The sequence below is a fragment of the Pteronotus mesoamericanus genome, unplaced genomic scaffold, assembly GCF_021234165.1.
Source record: "Pteronotus mesoamericanus isolate MK-2021 breed Mesoamerican mustached bat unplaced genomic scaffold, CSHL_Meso_final contig_347, whole genome shotgun sequence".
NCBI lineage: Eukaryota > Metazoa > Chordata > Mammalia > Chiroptera > Mormoopidae > Pteronotus > Pteronotus mesoamericanus.
The window spans coordinates 10,839,925-10,852,905 of NW_026555137.1; the positions used below are offsets into that span (position 1 = coordinate 10,839,925).

At 42.0% G+C, this 12,981-nt stretch overlaps 1 protein-coding gene across 5 annotated transcripts in view; it reads right to left on the reverse strand.

Moving 5' to 3' along the window:
• ENAH (ENAH actin regulator) overlaps positions 1–12,981 on the reverse strand; it is a 101,005-nt gene that overhangs the window by 72,179 nt on the left and 15,845 nt on the right. The gene's annotated exons all lie outside the window — the stretch shown is intronic.

Here is a 12,981-nt window from a genome sequence, read left to right on the forward strand (position 1 = left end):
TTGCCAGGGACCAAGGGAGGAATGGGAAGTAGCTGCTTAACAGGTACAGACAGGGCTTCCATTTGGGGCAATGAAAAAGTAACAGCCACATAACACAGGAAACATACTCAATGCCACTGAACTGCACACTTTAAATTTTATGTTATATGTGTTTTACCACAATGAAAGTTTTTTTTAAAAAAAGGTACTGTAATACTTCAATACAGGCCAGGATACAGGAAGCACTCTCTAAAGTTGGTAACTGGAACATAACTATAAACAATCCATTATGCAAAGCATTTTGGTAATAAATAATAAATAATTCATATATTTGCCCCACTTCGTATTTCTCCTGAGAACCAAGCCTAAGGAACAAAAAAAGCTTTAGATCCAAAAGTGCCCACTGCAACATTCACAAGAGGAAGGAAGGGATAGGAGAAGGAAGGAAGGAAGGAAGGAAGGAAGGAAGGAAGGAAGGAAGGAAGGAAGGAAGGAAGGAAGGAAGGATTCTAAATACCAATCTATCAGGGAATGGGTTTTTGTAAATCATGATATATTTACAAAATTAATTTTGCTGAAACTAAAAATATTTACTAAAGACATTCCTTATAAAATAAGGGAATGTTTATATTTATGAAGCAAATGTGATAAACGCAGGATATAAATGCTATAAACAGAAACCAAACTATGCAACAAAAGACTCGAAGTGTGTTTATGAGGGGTTTACTATAGACCCTTTCTTTTCCTTCCCCCCGTCCCTCGCAGAAGCCAGCTGCTCTCCGCGCAGGCCCTGGGGCCCCTGCGGCCCCTGCACCTTCTCTCGGGAATGCTCTCCCTCTGGGCAGACGGGCAGAGGTCCGCAGGTCTCTCCTGTCTTCCAGGCCAACTCAAACTTCGCCCCTAAGAAAGGCCTTCCCTAACCACTCAAATCAAGTCAGGCCTTCGGCTGCCTCCTCCTCACCTTGCCCACCGCACATTGATCTTCTTTGCACTGGTGCAACCTGAGAACAATGGACTACTCATTAATTGATACATCTTTCCCCTCTATCCTCTACTAGCATGAAGGCCGGCCCCCTGGGTACAGCGCCTCCTACCTTGTTTACCTGCATATCCCCAAACCAGAGAACTGTGCCTGGCAGTCATAAACATTTGGAAGGCAATCAATAAATATTAGCTGACTGATTCACTTCTTCCACTGAGTTCTCCTTCCTTTGTCATTTTTTTCTATAATAAGCACATACTATTTTTTATATTTTTTATAATATAAAACTACTTCAATAGACAAATACTGCTTATTGAGCCAAAGAAAACCTGTAATTTTGTTGGATGTTCCCTATGGATAAGGCAAGGGTGTGATTTTCAGTTATAACAACAAACAACTAATTTTAAATACTGCCTAAGAAAGGTTCCAGTGTACTTGATAACAAATTTTATCTATTTCAGATTAGAGACCTGTTTCAAATTTCTGATTCCAAAAGCTACTCAGTAATCTCTCCCCTAACACCAATCCCACCCCTATTCCACCCCAACGTTCTTACCCCCAAATACAAACCAGTTGAGTGTTTTAAAAGGATCACATCTAAGGCATGAGAACTGTTTCAGAACTCACTGGAGACAACATGCTAATATTAAATAATGTGGAGGAAAAAATTAGTTTTACTCATGTAAGTGAAATTCAAATTAAAATATACTAGAAAAGCAGTCTAACTACATTTATTCTTCTGTTGATCTGTAATTGAAATGCCCGTTTCACAAGAACTTCACTATATATAGGATTTGTAACTATATTTATAGTTACCCCTTTCTGAAGAGAAGAGCTGGCTGAGATGTTCCAGAATCAAAATGACAGCGCCCTTTTGACAGGTTAATCCCAGACTCCAGTGAAAGAGAAACATTCAGAATTTACTGTCGTTAAGTTTCTACCAGTGACTGGAAAATGAGCCCATCCACTGTAACAAAGTTTGAAGATGCCCAGCTTCAGTGCTAAAAATCTGCTGAGCTCAGGCCAACAAATTTAACCTTGGACATCAGAAAGAACATTCACATCCGTCATTCTATAGTTAGATGAAGTTTTGCCAGCCTGCTGACCAGCATGCCATCAATTCTACACGTGAACTTAAGTTCTACTCACAATGTTCCAACTATATATTCAAATATGCAAATGTACCTCCAAATCTCATACCTTCTCTAGGCTCAAAGATACCACAAAAGATGTTCTAAATAAAAAGACCTGTCTAGATAACACAAGAGACCTCGCTTACTGATTGACAGCTGGTAGGCCAAGCCTACATAGAGACTGGGGTTATGAAAATCCTGCCTCAGGATCTACACACATTGTCTGACATGTAAAAGATCAGCGTACACCCAGTTAAAAGCACACGCAGCAGGTTCTTATTTCTGCAGTATTAAGTAAGAACTGACTCAGATAATCAGAGTGATCCTAACAGAATGGTACTAAGTGGGCCAACAGTCACAGGCTGTCAATTCATTTAGTCTCGTCCATAAACGCTTGGCATTATTAGCACCATCAGAACTGACAGACTTGTAACTAATGTATGCAACCCAACCAGCTAGCAAGCTCAGGACTCAACTAGGTAAGTAACTTATACTATTGCTTCTAAAGGTTCTTAGAATTTAAATTCCAACATAAAATACGGATAAATCTTGTTTGATACTGTCAACCAATCAGAAGGCATCTTAAAACTCTACCAAAATGATTAGATATTACACAGCTAATTTTTTAACTCCAATATTCTGCCACCACGAACTTCGTAATTACATTCTGGGCGAAAACTAAGGGAAGGTAGAAGAAGCATCTTTCATTTGCTCAGAGCAGTTGTCCAATCTCTTTCAAGGGAGCTCCCTTAAAGAGAAAGGGGATCAGCTGGAAACACTACCAGCCAGAACTAAGCGATCCTAACTGGACTGAGCAGGAAAGCATTTATCCTTGAGGCACAGGAACTAGGAGGCAGATTTCAACTACAAGCCGACTTGCACCTAATCCCCGAACAGACTGCTCAGCAGCTGCTGCCCCTGCCAGCGCAGCGTCCTCTCCCTTCTCACCCGAACACCCCCTGGAGGAGAGTGACGGCCCCCTCCAAGCAATCTGGCCGCCTTAGCAATCAACCTGTCCCATAACTGGGGAAAGAGAAAAAGTGAACCACGGGCCAGTATCTCTAGAAACTTACATCACCGGCAGCTCTCATGAAAGGCCCACCCATCTCCCTTTAAAAAGAACAGCCATCCGGATTCTACACTGGCCACGGGGACTGCTTTTAATCACGCAGCGGCCGGCGTGGGAGTCCCTTCTCCTTGCCGCTCCCCTTCTAAGAGGGGATGAGTACAGCACAGAAGCAAGGGCACGACAACCGCCTCGGCTCCCGCTGTCACTTCCGCACCACCATCCCCTAACAGGCGGTTCCCTGACCCTAGCCCAGGGCCTGGCCTCCGCTCACCCATTCAGTTAGTCCACAGGCACTTCCTGAGTGCCCGCGAAGTGCCAACCACTGCCCTGTCACGTTTTCCTCTGAATCGCAGGTGAATTCTCCTTGACGTCTGCACAAAAACCCAACTGAGGAAGTTTTACGTTCCACTTAGAATGTGGAAATGAAAAAGAAAGGCGCCCTGTACCTTCACTACCTTTACACCAGCAACTATGAGGCAACTCCTTGGGGGGAAAAAGAAAATAAGACCGCCAAAGAATTCTGCCCTGTGCTAAACTGCATTTCATTACAAAGCAGGTAAAGGAGGAAAAAACAAACAAACCCGAGTCAGGGTGCTGAGGAGCTGGGCGCCCAGTGAAGGGGGAGAAGGCCTATTATCCCTGCCCGCAGGAGAAGGGCCGAAGGTTAAGGAAGCCCCAGGGCCCCCAGCATGCAGCACACCCTAGGGCTCCGAGATGCCCAGCGGACGCCGGTCCGCCTCCCAGAGCAGCGCCTGTCAAACTTTTGAGGCCAGAGACAGATACGCTGCACGTACTACAACCCAGCACACGCAGAGCCACACAGGCTACGGAAACGGTCCCACAGAACAATGATTGCCATTTCCGCGTGCAACGTATTCTATGTTCCATCCTTTTCCCAATTTTAACAAATGCTGTTAAAAACCCCCAGTCTGAAGAATACCACCCCAAACACTCCTCTCTGACCTCTTCCCCCCAACTCCGCCGGCCTATTTTGGGGGCACGGGAAGAGAGGGTGTCTGTTAGCGAGAAGGCCTGTCAGATCCCCGACGTGAGGAGTCTCCACTCCCAACGCAGATGAGGGTGCAGAACCAATGGGAGGGAGGCCCTTCAATCCAGGGGGTTTGACTTTGAAACTGAATGGATGGTCCCAGAGAAATGTTTTTGGGACACATCTACCAGGTCCCTTTTGCAGTCCCAGTGTTTGTCAAGGAAACAAATAAATTATACACATCAAAAATGGTGATAATCATGTGTACTGGGTTGAAACATATGAAACGGCCACTATCTGATGGTTTTTGACAGGTTGAACTGTACGAAAAAACGGCGTATTTCGTATAGTTCAACCTAAGAGTGTTGTACAGACTTCAAGGACATGGATTAAATGGCCTGAGCTTGAGGACCCCATCAGCCCTCATAAGAACACAGTTTCCACAGAAAAGACGCGCTAAGCCCCTACCAAACAAAAGCTGGGACGCTCTGGAGTTTGGGCGTCTCGTGCACTACTGCCTCTGAACGTTCTTCCAGTGTCGTCATCACTGGTTTCCCCTCTTAACCACCAGGAAAGTTGCAGGCTCTGTTCAAAGTCTCCCCCTTTACCACGCACCTCGGGGCGCCTGGCTGGTTCTCGTTTTCACACTATCGCCGCATCAGGCGCCTCGACCCTGCCTGCCACCCCTGCCCACCCCTTCCTAGTTTCTCAAAGTACGTTCAGCTCAAACCAGCAGATCACAGCTCCTTAATGGTGGGGACTGTCCTTTTTAATCTTGGAAAACCCACTTCTTTGCAGTCTTGTACTATCAAACAATAAAATGTGTCCTAAATTAAAACAAACCTTCTCCACCAAGTCCTTGTCCCGTTTCAACCTGCCTGAGATCTTCCTTTGAGGAGTGACAGTGTGATCGTCCTGCCTATGACCGAGGCCCACAGCACTGGGGCCGCCTTCCACCCCTCAGGGTCTTCCGTCTTACACGTGGGAGTCCTCTATCGCTCCTGCTTTATCCAGGAAAAAACCCTCCCCAACATTTCTCCCTGCCAACGACCTACCTGTGTCCCCGCTGCCATTCTCATATACTTACCACTCTTCTGACCCATTCAGTTTGGCCATGAGAATTCTCTCTCTAAACCTATTCTTGGCATCATGCTAAGTGAAGTGAGTCAGGCAGAGAAAGACCAACAAGGTAGAATCTACAAAAGCCAAACTCACAGAAACAGAGGATAGAATGGTGGTTGCCAGGCGCCGGGGAGTGGTGGAAACAGGGAGCTGTCGGCCAGAGGGTACAAGGTTCCGGCTATGAGTTGAACGAGGCCGGGGGCTCCCTGGTGTCTGGCACGGTGACCAGGCTTATCAGTACTGTCTTACATACTTGAAAGTCAACAAGAGCAGATCTTAAATATTCTCACCACACACATAAAAGGAAGTATGTGAGGGGATGGAGGTGTAAACGAGCCTTATTACGGTCATTTCACAATATATACATGTACCAAGTCATCACATTGCACATTTTAAACTTACATGTTCTATGTCAATGAACTCAATAAAGCCAGATAAAAATACGCATATGCAAAAATAAATAAACCTACCTCTTAATTCACCATGAAGATTATCTTACATGTAGACGCTGAGGATCTGTCACTCCACCTACCAAATTCACTGGCCCTAAAATTCAGACTTTCCACAGATGCCACGGGGGCCTTTAACAACTGGGCGTGCCCCACCTAGCACCTCATTTACCATATACCTGCGCCCACAGCCTCAGCTTCACCTCACGTGAACACACCCTCCTTGCCACGTACTTGTCCTCCCTCTCAAAGCTCTACTCTCACAGCCCTTGGAGGCTGGAGTATTTTGGAAACTGGTGTGTTTGCTGCAGAAGAGAAGGGACCATTCAGAACCACTTACGCTTGCCTTTATTCTCTCCTTGTCTCCTTCTCCAAATCTCTTACTTTAAAAGCAATTAAAAATCTGTTTCTACCCCCAACATGAAACATGCTGAGTACTATCATATAAGACGTATAAAGAGGGTGTTTTTAACATGTCATTGGTCAACTCTTGAAAAAGTCTTGCCTATCATTAAGACTATGTAACAACATGGGAAAGTGTTTATGATAGTGTGTTAAATGAAAAAGCACACCCAAGGCTGTGCAGAGAAGTGCTAAGATTTATGGGTGACTACCTTCCCCTCGATATTCCAGATTTCTGTGGACATGCTTTTAATTTTAAAAGGGAGGTGGTAGATGTGCTCACTCACTTGATTGTGGTGATGACTTCATAGGTACATGCACATCAAAACTCATCCAACTCTACACTTTAAATATGCGATTTATTGTGTGTCAATTAAACCTCAACGCAGCTGTTAACAATGTCTAAGTGGTACTAAATGTTTGCAAACGATGGCAGAATGACCAAACTACGCAGTGGGGAGAGCTGACAGAAGAGGCTGGAGGGCGAGGTACCACAGAGAGTTACCTACTCCTTAAAGCAACTCAGACGGTGAGTTTCAAAAGGAAAAAACCATTAATAACCAGGGAAAAAGAAAAAGATATGATTCCAAAGAGAAATCCCCAATACACATACCCAGGTTACAGAAGCCTTCTCTACATAAAGCACAAACTGGCAAGTTAAGATTTTAGAAGTAGTAGAACTTTTGTATTGCAAAAAAAGATTCTGGGTTACACTGAACCCCGCCAAAAGGAAGTCAAGAACTTTTCAAGACATCAGAGTTCTTACCATAGATTTAAGAGATCTCTAAGAAACAGGCTTCAAGAAAAGAATAGGATAGAACTAAGACTTTTTTCTGTTTGTTTCTTTAAAGATATATGCTCTGCTTCTTGTGCTTAGATTTTATATTCTGTTGCCCCGTTTCTTGTATTTTATCTATAATTAGCAAAGTAAATTAGTCCTTTTCACTTTTTCAAAACTATTTTTTCCAATTTTTCTTTTCGGTCAAATCATCCCCAAAGGCTCTCAGGTTAATCCTTTTGTGTTGGTTAGCTATTCTAATAAGCAACTATACTAACCTGGTGACTGAAAAAGGAAGGAAGGAAATGTAACTAACCAATCTTTTTATCAGTAATCAAAAACCCACGACTTCACCTGTAAATCCAAAGTACAATGATAATTCCATTAACAACTGTCTTGGAAAAATACAGAAACTTCAAGGGGTCCCACCGTGTAATGGTCAACACTCTGGACTCTGAGACTTTAAATGTTAAAAGCTTCATAATTTGGTGGAGGTCAGACAATCCTCAACACTGAACTGACAACTGTGTTTTTCTCAACCTAAGATGTTTTCGTAACTTCTTAACTGCAGGGGACAAAGAGGCCAAGATTCAGGTCCCTGAAGGGGACCTACCAGGATCCTGATACTTGTGACGCCTGTCACAGGGTACGCTTTTGCCAGGCCACAATCTTACTTGGTCGGCACATCCCTGTATCACCTGGTAAGTGAGAAAGCCACGGAGCGAGCGAGCACCTCCCAACCTGGCGGGCTACGACGCGGCTCCGCCCCTCATCTGACATCTCATGGCGGCGTGCTCTGGTCAACACCGTGGGCGTGGAGCGCGCAGACACGGAACCCCAGCACCCCTCCTCTCACGCTGGACCCCGTCCTGAAAGCATGTGAGAACAGAAGGAAGAGCTGACTGAGCAATCGTCTGGACTTAAAAGAGAGTTTTCATTCCACAAGCCAGATAAAATATCCCCTGTTAGGAGATGAATGTTTAGTTTTAAAACTAAAATATAAGCAATCACTTTAAGCAAGATAAAGTAAGTGTAAAATACAAGCTAAATTAATTTTCTAAATCTCACATCAAATTCTAGGTTTTTTGGCTTATCTAAAGCAATTTAGTAGACAGAAGTGATTTTTTAAATTGCTCAGAGATTTCACAATAAACAAAATCTTACCTTACCAACTGTCCTTAAAATTTTTCTTAGTATAAAATTGAACTCCAGACTATTATTAAAAAGGAAAGGAGTGTTACAAGTTACGTTCCTCAACAAGCTCTATAACCCTGCAAATCTAACAGATCACTAAAATATTAATATTCAATCTCTTCCATCATAAGACTTCACCTTTTAGACATGTTTCCTGTATTTTTATATATATAATGTAGTTTTGCCATTGTCCTTTGCAGCTGACTCTCAAAATGAAGACATGTGGTCAAGATGCCTTCTCTTGCTTTAGAGAAGTGTTCAGTCTCCACTACCCACTGGTGCTCATCACAGTACCCCACTGTCACTGAAGGGGGACAACAACCCACGCAGGGCTTGTCACCAGTCTTAACCCAGGGTTTTCTTCACCTGAAGATTACAGAAAACATTCTTTGACCACAATTTACAAAAGCTGGAACAATGGGAAGCCTGAGAGACCAGGAAGAAAGACGAAGACTAAAGCCATGCAGAGATAAGACAAGAGTAACTCCTAGTGACCAGAGTGGCCGGCTCTCTCATCGTCCCTGACATCCGACTGCAGCTGCTCTGGCCCAGTGGCTCTCACGCTGGGTCTGTAGGCCGTGCGATGGTCCTTCTTAAGCCAACTTCAGTTTCCATCAGTCCTGACAAAATCACCTTGTCTCACACACATACACAGACAACTAGCTTAAGTACAAACAAGGTCCAGTCCCACTGAGCCCGAAGAATCACACTTTTGGAATACCTAGTGACTTGTATGTTCATCTCATTTCATTTCTTCTAATTTCCCCTTATTTTTATATAGGCAAAAATACAATAGTCAAATGCATACAATGCTCTACAAAATCGATGATAGTCCCACAACTGAATTGTTGACTGCACGGTACCATCATGCCGCAGTTCAAATTATTGTCAGATGACATATAAGATACTAAACTGAGAGAAAGAAATGGTATTTAATGGTACAGGCATAGAGCATATGAAAGATCACATGAGTGAAGTCCTTTAATAGTAGTTTTTGTACTGAGAAGAAAATAGGTAAACTTTTTTGCAACCTACCAGAAGAAAAGTGATGGGATCTAAAACTTAGAGAATGAGAGCGGAAGACATTTGTTTCAGTATTACAAGTCTTATATTGATATTATTTATAATTTAGCCCCTTATGTTATTTTTATGGTTGAAAATCTGAGGAAAAATTGTCACCGAAATACCTATTTATCAGTAACTAGATATTTGTATGAACATACGGCACACTCTGGTTTGGAAACATATTTCAGGTGCCTGTTAGTCACATCAAGCGAGTTGAGTTGTCAGTTTATTATCTGGAGCTCACAAGAGAAGGCTGGCCAGACATTCAAACCTGGGGACCCACAGCGCCCGGTGGGTAAAGCCCTGTGGCTGAACAAGCCTGGGGAGGAGGAAAGGGAGGAAAGGACCAAGAGATGCAGCCAGTGCGATGAGGAAGAGAACCAAGAGAGCTCAGAGCCACTGAGCCCACGGGGTCCAAGGCCAGGACCGTAAACCATGCTGGATGCTCGTGTGAGGCCACTACACGAACGTTCAGGAACGGTTTCCCTGGACCTTCTATTCGGGGGGAGAAATTCTACCAGAACTTAATACTTCTGAATTCTATAATCAGATTTTGGGGGGAAGTTACTTTATCTCCAGAGTCCTTAATGATTTTCTGGCTGAAGAAGTAACAGTGACTCAGGCTCCACGGGAGAAGCAGCGCCTGGACGAGGCGACACTCCACCTGACTTCAGCCACCACCCGCGCCTCCCCGGACCCCTGACACTGGCAGGCCACGGGAGGCAACCCGGCCAGCTCTGCCCCAGCGGTCCAGGGAAATGTCACTTAAAATGCATGCTGCTTTGTCCCATACACCGTGCAACTTACAAAAAATAATTAAGAGGGCTGAAGAGCAGAAAACGTCACTTCATGCATCCAAAAGATGTTACATGAATCCTTACCTGGGCAGTGACTGGATCAAAACAGAACTTTAAAAAAGCACAACTATAATTCTAGGTGTAATTCCGGCTCAAAGTCCAGCAGAGCCATCAGTCAATCCTTCTTAGATTGAAAGGTTAACATCAAAACATTCTCGGCTGCTACTGGCTGTGGTGAAATAGACACTCCGAGTATTTGCTAGCTGGCATGAAAACTGGTACAACACTTTTGGAAAGCATTTGGCAATATGATTCAAGAGCTTTTAAAACTGTTTCTATTTCTTCAGAGATCTAATACTATTTCTGGAAATCTAAAGGAATTAGTCTGCAATTAGGAGGGGGAAAAAACCCTTTGGGTTCATGAAAGCATTACTCATTATACAAAATCACTTTAAACCATGTAAATAGCCATTTAAAAGAAAATAGGTAAATTACAGTTAAATATGCAACTAATAAAATTCTGAGCAATTTTTAAAAGCATTGAAAATGCAAAACATACCATGTGAACAAGGCAAAAAATGCACAGAATGTAATCAAATGCATATAGAAATACACGAAAATAAAACAAGGAAATGTTTTGGTTTTTTTTTAAGATGGTGCAACTGTGAAGAGCAATGAAAAGCAAACTGACTATGGAGTTACTCTGGTTGCACAAGACATGAACATATAAATTCAGGGAAGATCAAGGTCCCAGGCTCTCAAGGCAGAGGATCTACAAGAAGGGGGTAGGGGCTGGGAGCAGGGTGGAGTTCTTTAGTTAAAAATGTCAATAGAGATACAGTGCCTAGCAGAAAGAAAGCAGAGTTAGTAAGCAAAAAAACCCATCATTTTTCATTAACTGCAAGTTCAAATGATACCTTGTACTGTTTTTTTCTCCCTTTCATTCCTGCCTCCTGTTCTTTGTTCTAAATCGTCATTACTACAACTAACTCCAAATTATCCATGGAAAAAAGGAAGAGCATGAATTTAGAAAGTACTAAGCAGATGATCCAATGCCAATTGGCTTCAGACTTCCAATGGTGTCCCATTACAATTCTCTAATAACACTATGTACTTTCCTATATATTTCTATTAAACTACCAGAAAATAATTTGCATTCTCCGTACACTCTAAGGACTAGCATGGAAAACGATCCAGAAACAAACTGAAAAAGGTGTTAAATCCTTTCTATATGATGAACCATATGGACATCATTTCATATACAATTAACCATAATGTAAAATACAAACTGTATCCTCTTAAAATATTTAGAAAACTGTCTAAAATAATGCAGGGATTTATGGCCAAATGAAATTCATTAAAAGTTCAAAACCCAGTTAAAGTCTGTTACCTTTACTTGACAAAGCTACAAAATTCTCTCTCTCTCTCTCTCTCTCTCTCTCTCACTCTTTTTTAATCGCTGCTGTTACCACTAAACAGAAAAAGTAATTCCAAAAGAGAACAACATAACGTGGTGGCTGAGAATTCTGCTGCCACTCACGTGACCAGTGTGTGTGTGTGTGTTCCTCTTAGCCTTCTCATTTGGAACATAACAAAAGTACTTACCTTAGAAGCCTGTTACGAAGATTGAGTGAGTTAATTTGCCTAAAGCATTTCGAAGACAGGCGGCCTGGACTAAGTTACTAAACAGGTGCGGAAGGCGTCATTCTGGAGCTGGGCAGAGGTGATGGCTACACAGCAATGTCAATGCCCTTAACGTCACGGCACTGGACACTTACAAACGGTTAAGACGGTAAATGTTCTATTAGATACGTCATCCACTTGCTATTAAAACATTTTAAGTTCTCCTGGAAGAAAGTAAGTTATCGGATTCTGCATAAGACTCTTTATAAAAATAATCTTCATCGATTAAGGAATACTGGGTCCATACTTTCCTAAATAAATTTCAAAAATAGTATGTTGTTCTCTGATGTTCAAATTATTTAACTTGAATTTTCAAACAAAAATTTACTCGTGGGAAGTTGGCAATATCACCCCTCTTACAATTACAAAATAAAATTAGTGCTCTAACCTAAAAGAATTTGGAAACAGATCTGGAAAACCCTTTCTCTGAACACAAACATTTTAGTGTACCTTCTACATCAGAACAGAAGGGCTTCACAGACCTTAAGTGTAACCAATTATAAAAAGCAACAAAAATGTTTAAATGCCCGTTTTAAAGTAAAACCTTGCAAAAGAGCCCTAAACCACTTCTCTCAGATTACAAAATGAGCGTGTGGTGAAAGCGGACACAGAATACCAATTTACTATACCCTATCCTGACTGACAATGTTTGTTGCATAGCAACAGGATTCTGCAGTCTGAAACAGCACAGAACTCCTTTTCTTGATTTGCCAGGCCACAATTAACCCCATCAAGGCTGAGAAAATATGCAAAAACAAATTTGCATAGGCTAATCCTAACATCAGAAGCCTAACGATATAATTTCTAAAACCATCAAATCACAAACCCAAATTCCAGCCTATTTACAACTTGAATTTATCCACTTTGCCTTCCATCTCAATGTTTCTTTATGTACTAGAAAAAACTCCTACTTAATTTTGGACACATTTCTTTTAAAAACATCATCTTCAAAAGATGGTTTTTATAAATTCCTACTTACTAGCATAACACATCTTTTGTTTCATAATTCCAAAAAGAAATAATCTGATCCTTTCAGCTAATTTTCTAAACATCGTAATTTATAGACAAGGGCTCTAACTTACTAATAATTAAAGTCTTCTCCCACTTAAAATTTATTTGAACTATTTTTATGGATTGCCTGTATAAGTAACCAGTAACATTTCACAAAACTTTTTTTTTAACAGAAATCTACTTCCTCTAAAGAACAACAACAAAAAAAGTTTGCAGTGATTCTTGCCACAGCTTTAAATACTTTCATTGCTTTGGGATTTCCCCCTTTCTTCTAAGAAAGTTAGATGGTTGCCAAGCCCCACCTAAGAAACAGATTAAGAACAGAGAAA